This window comes from Antechinus flavipes, chromosome 3, assembly GCF_016432865.1.
Source record: "Antechinus flavipes isolate AdamAnt ecotype Samford, QLD, Australia chromosome 3, AdamAnt_v2, whole genome shotgun sequence".
Lineage (NCBI taxonomy): Eukaryota > Metazoa > Chordata > Mammalia > Dasyuromorphia > Dasyuridae > Antechinus > Antechinus flavipes.
Genome location: NC_067400.1, coordinates 551,829,547 through 551,840,915, shown reverse-complemented (window position 1 = coordinate 551,840,915; position 11,369 = coordinate 551,829,547). Strand labels below are relative to the sequence as shown.

General features: G+C 35.4%; 1 non-coding gene across 1 annotated transcript; it reads right to left on the bottom strand.

Moving 5' to 3' along the window:
- Positions 1-5,751: 5,751 nt before the first annotated feature.
- Positions 5,752-5,853, bottom strand: LOC127558443 (U6 spliceosomal RNA). The gene has a single exon (XR_007952833.1). It is a non-coding gene; the product is annotated as a U6 spliceosomal RNA (small nuclear RNA).
- Positions 5,854-11,369: the final 5,516 nt, after the last annotated feature.

Here is an 11,369-nt window from a genome sequence, read left to right as displayed (position 1 = left end):
TCCTCTTTCTTTCTACTTCAGCTTTTTGTAAGTCTAAGTTAGAATTCCACCTTCTACAGGAGACTGTCTCCAGATGAAAACAAAAAAAAAAAAAGAAAAAAAAAGAATACATTTCTCTTTTTCAATACTTACTACTGCTTGATAGTAATTTAGCACTGTGAAGAACTTTTCTAGAGTTTTCTAGATGTGAATTATGGGTTCACCCTTAAGATACCTGGTCTCCAGAGTTCCTTAAACTTAGTGCTTTTCCTATGAGATAATCTTCTATTTATCTTGTGTATAGCTTGTTTGTACATAGTATATGTACTCCTTTCTCCCTTCACCCACATTAGATTGTGAGCTCTTTGAAAACAGGGACTATATTTTGCTTTTCTTTATATCCTCAACTCTTAATATAGGACCTAGCACATAGTAGGCCCTTAATAAATACATACTGATGACTAATAGATGGCCAATCTTCATTAGTGGAGGAAGTTTGCCTCTCTAATGTGTGCTATATGGTGCATATGTCACCAAGTTGATTTCTTCCCTTCCTAGCTCTCTTCCTCTCCCTCAAAATCATCTTCATCAGTTATCTCTGGTCAAATGCTTTGATGCAGAGCTGTTATTACTTACTGCTTTTACAGTTGGACTGGGCGTAGTGAGGCTGGTAATTTCAATGGAGGGTGAAATCCTCAATGCTGAAGTTGTTGTCTTTCTTAAAGTGGGTCAGGTAACTGTAGATTCTGAAACAAACACCAACAGTAAAGGGAAGATAGAGTTCATTATCTTGGGCATTTAGTATATGAAACTTATTCATCACAATCTAATCATTACATCTAGGGGCTGAAAAAGCATTTCAGGATTTCATTTCCTAATTTTCTTTCATACAGCTGTAAATCTCAAAATAAATACAATAATTACAAGAAAGAAGTAACAGCTGGGGTAATTGAATCCTACTTGTCTTCCTCTCCTATTTCATAGTTTCAAATTAAGCTGATAAATGTTCTTTAATGCAAGCTAGTCTCTTATGTTTCTGAATAAGGTGGAAGTGTTACTATCTTCTACCAGCTCTCATTCGTTTTTAGAGAGCTTAATATTGTGTGGATTCTTAGGTACTGATAAGGACAGGTAAGTTGAGCTGTGGATAGAGTGCTGGACCTGGAAGCTGAAAGACTCATCTTCTGAGTTCAAATCTGGCTTTAGACAGTCAATTCACCCTGTTTGCCTCAGTTTCCTTATCTATAAAATGGTCTTGAAGAGGAAATGGTAAGCCATTACAGCATCTTTGCCATGGGAACATGGAGAATATGATATAATTAAAATGACTGAACAACATGCACTGAAAAGGAAATATATAATCTTAAAACTAAAGAGTGTCCTTTCTACTTTCCATCTTATTTGTAAGCAACTCAAGCTAAGAGAATGGAAAAAATGAATGCAATTACAGGATTCCCGTTCTTCTGTCCTTCTGACCGAATGCCTATGTAGAAAGATGAGTTTTCTTCTTTGAGGTTCAGAATGAACCTTTGATTTGGATATTTATTGATAAACTGAGGCATTTGCAAAACATCTATTCTAATAATCAACAACTTGTTCTGCATTTCTAAACATCAATGTCAGTTGGAGTTTGGAGTTAGGAAGAATGAGTTTCAAATCAGATATTTGTGCCCACCTAAACACTACTTTTCCATCTGCCCAACTCTCTTTTTAATGCTTCATTTTAAGTCCACGCAGTGGCCATTTGCCAATACAAATAACATTCATGTAACAGAACAAATATGTTGTGGAGTTTTAGAAAAGCACCAGGGAATTTCAATAATCCAGTAATAAGTTCCTGTAATCTTTGATGAAGTTTATTTAGAAATAATTTATCCAGCATGGGGCATTTAGGTTTGATCATAGAACAGGCCAAGATTCTGTCACTATAATTCTGTAACAAAGACACTCTTAATCTTTGCAGTTCTATATAATGGAGAAGAGAAACAGGTCATAATCCATCAATCAATTAATAAGCATTTATTAAGCATCTACAATGTAGCAGCCTCTGTGGTAGGTTCTGGAGATACAAAAGCAATACACGAAACAATACCTATTTGAAACAATATTACCCTCCTCATAAACAATATGTACACAGAAAAGTATGAATAAAATTGCTATTGCTGTTGTTGAGGCCTTTCAATCTAACTCTTCATGATACCATTTGGGGTTTTCTTGGCAAAGATACTGGAGTGCTTTGCCACTTCTTTCTCCTGCTCATTTTACAGATGAGGAACTGAGGTAGAGGGAAGTGACTTTTACAGGGTCACACAGTTAGTGTCTGAGACCAGATTTGAATTCAGGAAGATGTGTCTTTCTTACTCCAGGCCCAGAGCTATATCCATTGCACTACCTAGCTGATATATATATATGTATATATATATGTACAATATAAAGTAAAAAGAATAATTTTCTGGTTCAGAGAAAACTAGCAGATGAAGCATAAGGAAAACCTTTAGGAATCAGGAAAATATAGAGAACTAGAAAGGATTTTACAGTCAACTAGTAAACAGACTTCATTTTTCAGATGAGGATTCTGAGACCCAGGGGGTATAAGCTACTTTCCAAAGGTTATGCAGATGGTAAAAGGCAGAATAAGTTAATGAATAATTATTTACAGATTTTACATGGCAGCCAGTTGGAATCCCAGAAAAGCTAAAATGAAAAGTTTTTTCCTCCTTTTCAGTGCAAGAAATATGACAGCAAAATAGGTATAATTTTATAAAATGTACTTCTAGTAGATCCGAAGAGCACTTAAAGTACAGCCTCCTTGATAAATCAGTTAATAAAATGGAACATCTGCACACCCTCTTTAATCCAGGATTCTAAAGTCACAAAGCATCCCAGCAGTCATTTTAGATATCATTCTACTTATTCTAGGTAAGTGTGATTGCAGTTGTTTAATATGCATAATTAATTAAATTCTGATTCCAATCATCGTGCTGCCAGATATAAATCCAAGTAGAGTGTGCTGTCTTAACAATGCATATGCTGCAACATCATTTAAAAGAGGAAATGGGGAGGGGAGGGAGCCATTCTTGAGTTTTTGTTAAAAATAGTATAAATGTACACATAAGAATCAGAGAAACAAATTGTGGAGAAGATACCTATTCTTCCTCCATCCCTCATTCAATTTATTCACTTTATGTTCCTGTTCTCCTCTAGTCCAATTCTACTAGTCCTATCTAGTTCCTCTGTCATCCCATTCTATTGACTGCTACCTTTGGAACCCTCTGAATGATCATTGAAATACTTTCCATTATCTTCAATCTTTTCTTTTTACACTCTTGAAAATCAGGTTCTTTCTGTGAGAGACACATGACTTTCTAAGGTAGTTCCCATTTTTCTCATATTCTCTGATATACTGGGTCAGAAAGAAGAGTTGACAAAGTCCTCAGTCCTCACCATCAGACTCTCCTTGGTACCATGACATTCTTTGAGATTCACTTCATTCATCAATTATCATCTAATTCAAATCCTTGTTGCTGTGATTTGCTGGTCTCCAGGTTATTGTCCCTCCTTTCTCAAAGAGCCAAAAACTGGGTCAGTTTTTCTGTTTAACCTTAAATTTTCCCTCATACATGGAACTTCAATTTCCCCGCAAAGAGTTTGACCTCCCAGTTCTTGTATCTTCTCAGGTTTTATGCTCAATCTCAACCACCCACAGGTAAGCCACACCTTAGAGCTCATCATTACCCAGATAAAAATGTCACTTTTATGATTTTTAATTCTGACCTTCCTCTACTTAATGATAATCACTTTTCCTTTCTTTACCTACCTATGCTTCCCTCTTCTTAAATCCATTATTTTCCCTTACCACAATCTCTAGTTCCTCCATGTTCTCCCAGGCTACCGTCTCTTTTCTGGCTATCTTTTTCCATCCTTATTTTATTTGACCCTGTAGTTTATTTGCTCAACTAAACCCTCTTGAGTCCATCTTAATTTCCCTGCTCCCTTGTCCTACCATTATTCACACTTTGCAAATACTCATTCCTATATTGTCCTTACTATTAATCTTCTCTACTTCTATTGCTTCCCACTAGAGGAAGTCATGTTACTGTGACAGCTTTATCCTCTACAAATTCAGGCAAATTAACCTCAAATGGGCTTTGGCTGCTGAATGGTAAATTTTTATTGATTTGATTGGTTTGCTATATTATTCCCCTTAGGAGATATTCCAAACTTTCTTTTCTTTCCTTAGGCTCCCATGTCCTTACCTCACTATTTTACTCATAGAATAAAGGCCAATGTACTGTGAGTTCCATCTTTTTCTTGCCTCAACCTTAAAACTCTTCTGCAGTTTTAAACAGCCTTTTGTTATTTATTCCAGTCTCTAGGGAAGAAATGTCTTCCTGCTAAGATCAATTGTTGTGCCTGTATCCTCAGTCTCCTTCTCTTTTTATTCTTCCAGAAATTGCTACCTCCTGTTTCTTTCACATTTAATGTTCGTTCTATCTCATTGCTTAGAGAACATACTTAGTTTTCCATCATTAAAAAAAAAACCCTTCATTTTACCTTGCCATCTACTCAAAATCATTATACTATATCTCTTCTGTTCATTGTAAAATTGAATTGTTCATTGTAAGAATTGTTGGCATTCTTCCTCATCACCTCCTACCTTCCTGATCCCTTGCATTCTGGCTTTTGCCTGACAATTCTACTGAAACTGCTATTTCCTTGGCCTCTATGAAGCTTTTAATATTGTTGAACACACTTTCCTCTTAAAACAGTTTTTTTCTCTTTTGCCTTTGTTGACACATCAATGTCTCTTCATTCCTGACCTTTGTTGTATCACGATCCATTTTTAATGCTTTATTTTTTATTAATTGCTTTATTTTTTCAGACTATAAATGTATATTAATTCTTTAAAATACATATTTCTTTATGAATCATATTAGGAGAGAAAAATCAGAACAAAAGGGAAAAACATGTAAAAGAAAAAAAAACATGAAAAAGAAGTGAACATAGCATATATGTTGATTTACATTCAATCTCCATGGTTTTCTTTCTGGATGTAGATGGCGTTTTCTATCCAGAATTTATTGAGATTACCTTGTATCACCGAAGCACTGAGAAGAACCAAGTCTTTCATAGTTAATCATCACACAATCTCGCTGCTACTATGTACAATGTCTTCCTGGTTCTGTTTGTTTCACTCAGCATCAGTTCATGTAAATCTTTCCAGGCCTTTCTAAAATCAGCCTATTTGTAATTTTTTTTAGAACAATAATAATTCCTTACCTTCATATACCACAACTTAATCAGCCATTCTCCAATTGATGGGCATTTACTCATTTTCCAATTCTTTGCTCCCACAAAAAGAGCTGCTATAAATATTTTTGCACATGTGGGAACTTTTCCCTCCTTTATGATTTCCTTGGGATACAGACCCAGTACTGGCACTGCGGGGTCAAAGAGCATGGACAGTTTTAGAGCCTTTTGGCCGTAGTTCCAAATTGCTTTCCAGAATGGCTGGATCATTCTACCACTCCACAACAGTGTATTAGTGTCCCAGTTTTCCCACATCCCCTGAAACATTTGCCATTATCTTTTCTGTCATCTAAGTCAATCTGAAAGATGTGCAGTGGTACATCAGAGTTATTTTAATTTTCATTTCTCTACTCAATAGTGATTTAGGGCATTTTTTTTCACATTACTATAGATGACTTTAATTTTTTCACCTGAAAATTGTCTGTTCATATCCTTTGACCATTTGTCAATTGGGGAATTACTAAAAATATGGAATGCTTCATGAATTTGCATGTTATCCTTGTGCAAGAACCATGCTAATCTGTATCATTCCAATTTTAATACATGTGCTGCAGAAATGAGGACATCACCATCCATTTTTATCCCTTAGGCTTGGTGTTCCCCTGGGCTCTCTCTTAAGCACTCTTGTATATATTTTTTTCTCTTGGCAATCTCATCAGTTCCTTTGATTTCAAGTATAATTTCTATTAATATATCCATTTCCAATCTTTCTCCTGAATTCTAGGTTCTCACCATCAACTACAGGGCAACTAGATACCACAATAGGCTTGGAACCAGGAAGTTTCTAGTTTAAATCTAGTTTTAGGCATTGACTGTTCAAGTTTATTTACCTGTTTGCTTCAATTCCTCATTTGTAAAAATACACTGGAGATGAAAATGACAAACTACTCCAGAATATTTATCAAGAAAATTACAAATGGGATCTTGGGGATTTGGACATAGTTCAACAACAACAATCATCATCAACTACATACTATTTTTTTGTGGATGTCTTGTAGGCATCTTAAACTTAACATGTACTAAACGGAATTCACTGCGTCTACCTTCTAAATATTACCACTTCTAATTTTGTTGAGGGTACTACTACCAGTTTTGATTCTTCCCTTCTCCCTCACTTCCCATAACTAATCAGTTCTCAAAGTCTTTTTGCTCCTACCCTAATGATATTTTTCACATCTCTTTCCTTTCTAACAAACCACAGTCATAACTCTGGCACTAACCCTCTTCTAACTGGAAGCTTCGATAGCTTCCTAACTGGTCTCTTTACTTCCTGTCACTCTCCTCTACAATCCTGCTTCTATCGAATTTTAAAAATTATCTTCCTAAGGCAAAGGTTTGTCCATGTCACTCCTATGCTCTAAAACTTAAGGCTGTATCCTCATTCCCTATAGGAGAGAATACAAATCCCTCTGCCAGGCATTTAAGGTTCCACTCTCCCTTTCCAGTTTTGTTTAATACTATTACCTTGCACTAGCTCCACATCTGACCATAAAGGATAATTAGCTTCCTAAACTCAATGTTACATCTTCTGCTTCACTGTTTTTGCACAAATTACTTTCAATGCCTGGAAGAGACCTCATATAAGTATCCTTTTCTCTTTTTAATATGATTTAAATATTGCCTCCTCCCAAATCTCTCTCCCCCAACTTAGTTATTAGTGCTTTGCTTCTTCCTTCTTCCCTTAGGAACAAGGGCACAAATTGCTTTATTTTTGTCTTCATACACTCAGGAACTAGCACAGTGTCTTCTTTGCCCAAAATAAGTACTCTAAATTTTTGTTGAATGAATCAATACCTGCAACTCCCAAACCAGAGTCATCTGGACAAAATGGACAGAAATGAAAATATGGATGAAAAACTTAAGTGTCATTTTTACCTTACTCTTTGTGAGTCTATTCAAGTTCAATTTAATAAAGGACAAGAATAATAAAGAAAAAAAACAAATGTTAAACCAAGCCTATATGTTAATATTTAGCTATGGATAGTGGTTATAGTAGATTTTAATAAATCTTCATTAGAAAGAAATGATATTTTGAATTATTTTGTTAGTGAGCAACTTGAGACATTTTATAACTTTCTTTTTTTTAGTTCTTTACCCTAAATTCATGAAATCATTAAAATAAGTAAACTCCATGAGCAGATAAGGAAAGAGAATATATGTGTTTAAATCTGTTATATAATGATGACAAAAAACCCAATGATTATTGAAGAGTTTACTCTATTAAAAAACAATTTACCTTTGTCATGGCAAATTATTAAACATTTCAAGGCATGATTCAAGTAAAGCAAAAATGTATAGTAAATAGAGAATAGGTTCCACAGAGCTGGCTTCAGATCTCATCTCTGACATATACTGACAGATGAATTAGTTAGATCATTTAATTCTCAGTGGCCTAGGTGACTTTAAGACTATAAATTGTACAATAGTTGCTGATCTGCATTGGAGGGTGCACTGGAGTGTGCACTGGAGTGAACTCACAGAATGAGACCAAATACATACAAATTACTGCTCATATTTCTGATGTGTATAATTTATTTCACTTTTGGAATCATTTTAAAGAATGAATCAAGTTTTTATTAAATTGGTAGTTGTTATAGGACAGAACTCTGTACTTGAAACAAGGATTCTTACAAGGTGCTAAGTACAATGGTTAGCAAGTTTAGCATGGTGATTAACAGTTTTCTAGTTCAGTACATATACTAAGTACTTAATATGGTTCTACAAGATTGACATCTATTCTACAAGATTCACACCTATGATAATGTAATTATAATAGAGCATATAAGCTGGGACAAACTCAGACAGACATATTTACTCCATCTCATACCACCCTGGTGGCTGGCCTGTCCTCCTGCTTCCCCCACAGAGACCAGTCTGAAGGGCCTCTAGAAAACTAGCCTGAGCCCCAGGCAAGAAGACAATAAAGACTTTGGACTTTATCTCTGGGTATTTTTGTGGTGATTACTTTGCTGAAAGGAAGGCTGCTCCAAGACCTCCAGAAAACCAATCCGAACACTACAGATAGAATACTACATGATAATGAAACAATCCCTTTAGAACTTAAGGAAATTTGTACATTTTATCAGTTTAATGTGGCCAAATAGGACTAACAGAAAAGTGCAGTTGGTCTGATATGCTATTGTAATGTTCTTCTCTAAAATGTAATGTTCTCTGGGAGCAGATTTCTTGGGGGGCTTCTCGAGGCAGCCTTCCTTTCTGTTCAGTATAATAATCACCTCAAATACAGCCAGGAGTTAAAGTCCAAATCCTTTATTGTCTCCTTCAAAATCTTATCTCCTTCACTTGGGGCTTGGTTAGTTTTCTGGGAGCCTTCCGGATCTTGCCTGTAGTCCTTTGCCTCTGCCAGCTTCTGTCTGTAGCTCCCTCCGAATGTCTCCAAATCCAAAGATTTGTACTTCAGCCTCCAGCCATCACAAAGGTGGAAAATAGAATGAATCTGTCTCTGCCTCCGAGAGTGGGCTTGTCCTTTCTAACTGAACTGGACTGAATCCTAGTTGAGGCTCCTAGCTTATATATGCTCTCTTAAAGATGTGAATCTTGTAGAACTCTAATAAGTATTAAGTACGTTAGTGAACTAGAGAATTGTTAAGTACCATGATAAATTAGATAACTGACTTAGCACCTTGTAAGAATCCTAACATGCTATGACATCTATTAGTTGGAAGGAATATAGAAGTAGATGAAATATTTATATTTTGGAAGTAAAATAATCCCTAACAAAGTAAAGAAAATGGATTTTTTGATGTGTCTTACAAAGATTCATAATTGGAAAGAATTATAGGAAGCAGTAAGCTGACCTGCTTGTTTTTACAAATAAGGAAATTAAAGTCCAGATGGATTAAATGGCCCACATAATGTCATAAAAGTAGTAACTGGCAGAGCCAGGTTTCAAGACCAGACTTCTGACTACAAAGCCAGTGTACTTTCTAGCATAACATACCATCTCAAGGATGTGTTCCTCTTGTTGTTCAATTATGTTAGTCATGTCTGACTCTTTATGACTCTATGTGAGGTTTTTTTTTTTTTTTTTTTTTTGTTTTGTTTTGTTTTGTTTTGTTTTTGGCAAAGATACTGGAATAGTTTGCCATTTTCTTCTTCAGCTCATTTTATAGATGAGGAACTGAGACAAATAGGGTTAAGTGACTTGCCTGGGTCACATAGCTAATTAGTGTCTGAAATGTGAACTCATAAAAATGTCTTCCTGATTTCCAAGTCCAGTGCTGTATCCACTGGGTCACTACTTGACCCTGTCATAGATATAAGGCTATGTAAAAGAATAGACATTTCCTAGGAAACAATAGATGTTTTTCCACAAACATGATTATGGAGAGTTATGAAGGCTTATGAGATTTATGGAGATTATGAAGTGAATACTTCATGCTTTGAGAAGTTATTTGATAATTCAAGAGATCCTTGAGAACTAATCTTTCAGAATTAGTTGGCTAGCTAAATGGCACAGTGGATGTTTAGAGTCAGAAAGGCCTGTGTTTAAATCCAGCTTGACACTTATTAGCTATGTGACACCAGGCAACTTATTTTGATGTTTTTATGTCTCTATTTCCTCATTGGTAAAATAGAGACAATAATAGCTTCTCTCTCCAGGGTTGCTGTAAGAATAAATGCAATAATATTTGTAAAGAACTTTACAAACCTCAAAATGTTATATAAATGCTAGTTTTTAGTTTGTATATAGATTTTTCTTAGATCATATAAGAATATCTCGTGATGGTAATCCTCCAGGATAGAAGGAAGCTGGAGATGTCTTTGCAAGTCATTGGACAGCAAAAGGTTGAGGGTTGGGGAGTCAATATGGTGAAGTGACAGTCAGCATTCTTGCTTAGTTGTCCCTCCACAACTCTTCCACAACAGTCTAGAAAATGAGTCAAACTGAATGCTGAATGAGAAAGACAGGAAAAATGAATCATTATACTAGCCTAGAGCAGCTTAGAAAGATAGAGAAGCTTGAGAACACTAGAAAGAGGGCTTATTAGATGTGAAATGAAGTGACAGCAGCAGCAGTAGTGATGGAAGAAGGAACATGTTCAGTGCCCAAGGATGAAAAAGGAACAGACATAGAATACCAGGGCAGTCCTAAGGGACACCTAAACTAGAATTGGGAAAAAGAGTGAGTGCCATATGGAAGCTATGCCATATATTACCCAATTCTCTGCCAGAGATAAAAAACAGAGAAGAGCAGATACAAAACAATTGTAAAAATTTAACTTGCCGCTCTAAGCACAGAAGTGGAGGGCTGAGTCAGTTCTAACTTTAACCCAGAAAAAAGCCTGAGGTAGAAAAACCAATACAGAAGACAACGATCAAAGGGGAATCAGCAGTTCAGTCACTCTGAATTTGTAGAACTTCTCATTGGTCTCAGTGACTATGACTAGTAATTGTTTACTGAAACTTGGCTACATGAAAATAAACAGACCCAAAATCTGGGGAGAAACTTGCAGAGCTCAGATGAAGAGGACAACAAATAGACATCTCCTTATAAACATAAAATCTTGGAAGCATTAAAAACTTGTCATCCAGACTGAGCTGTGAAAGTAGCATAATCACTCCATCTACTCCAGTAGTGAACAGTGACCAACACTAAAGACAAGAGGTAGGCTGGAAGAATGAGCACATAAAAAGGGATATTACTTTGGTGCCAGGAAAGCTGAAAACTTGGACACAAAAGAAGACAATGTCATGAAAACAAATAAAAACAAAGGTTCAAAGGAAAATTGTAAATGGGTACACAAACCCAACAAAAATTTTTGGAAGAATTAAAGGAAGAGCTAAAGAAAAAGATTAAAATGATTCTAAAAACCAAATAGAAGGTGTAGAAGAAGAAAAAATGGAAAAATGAGAAAAGAAAATAGAACTTCCAAAGAAAAGTTATGAAAGGAGAATTAATAGTTTAGTAAAAGAAGTATAAAATCTTAAAAGAAAATAATTCCTTGAAAACTAGAATTGGCCAAATGGAAGCTAAGTACTCAAGAAGATATCAAGAAGAATAATACAAACTCAAAAGACAAAAAAATAGAATAAAATATGAAATATCTGATAGGAAA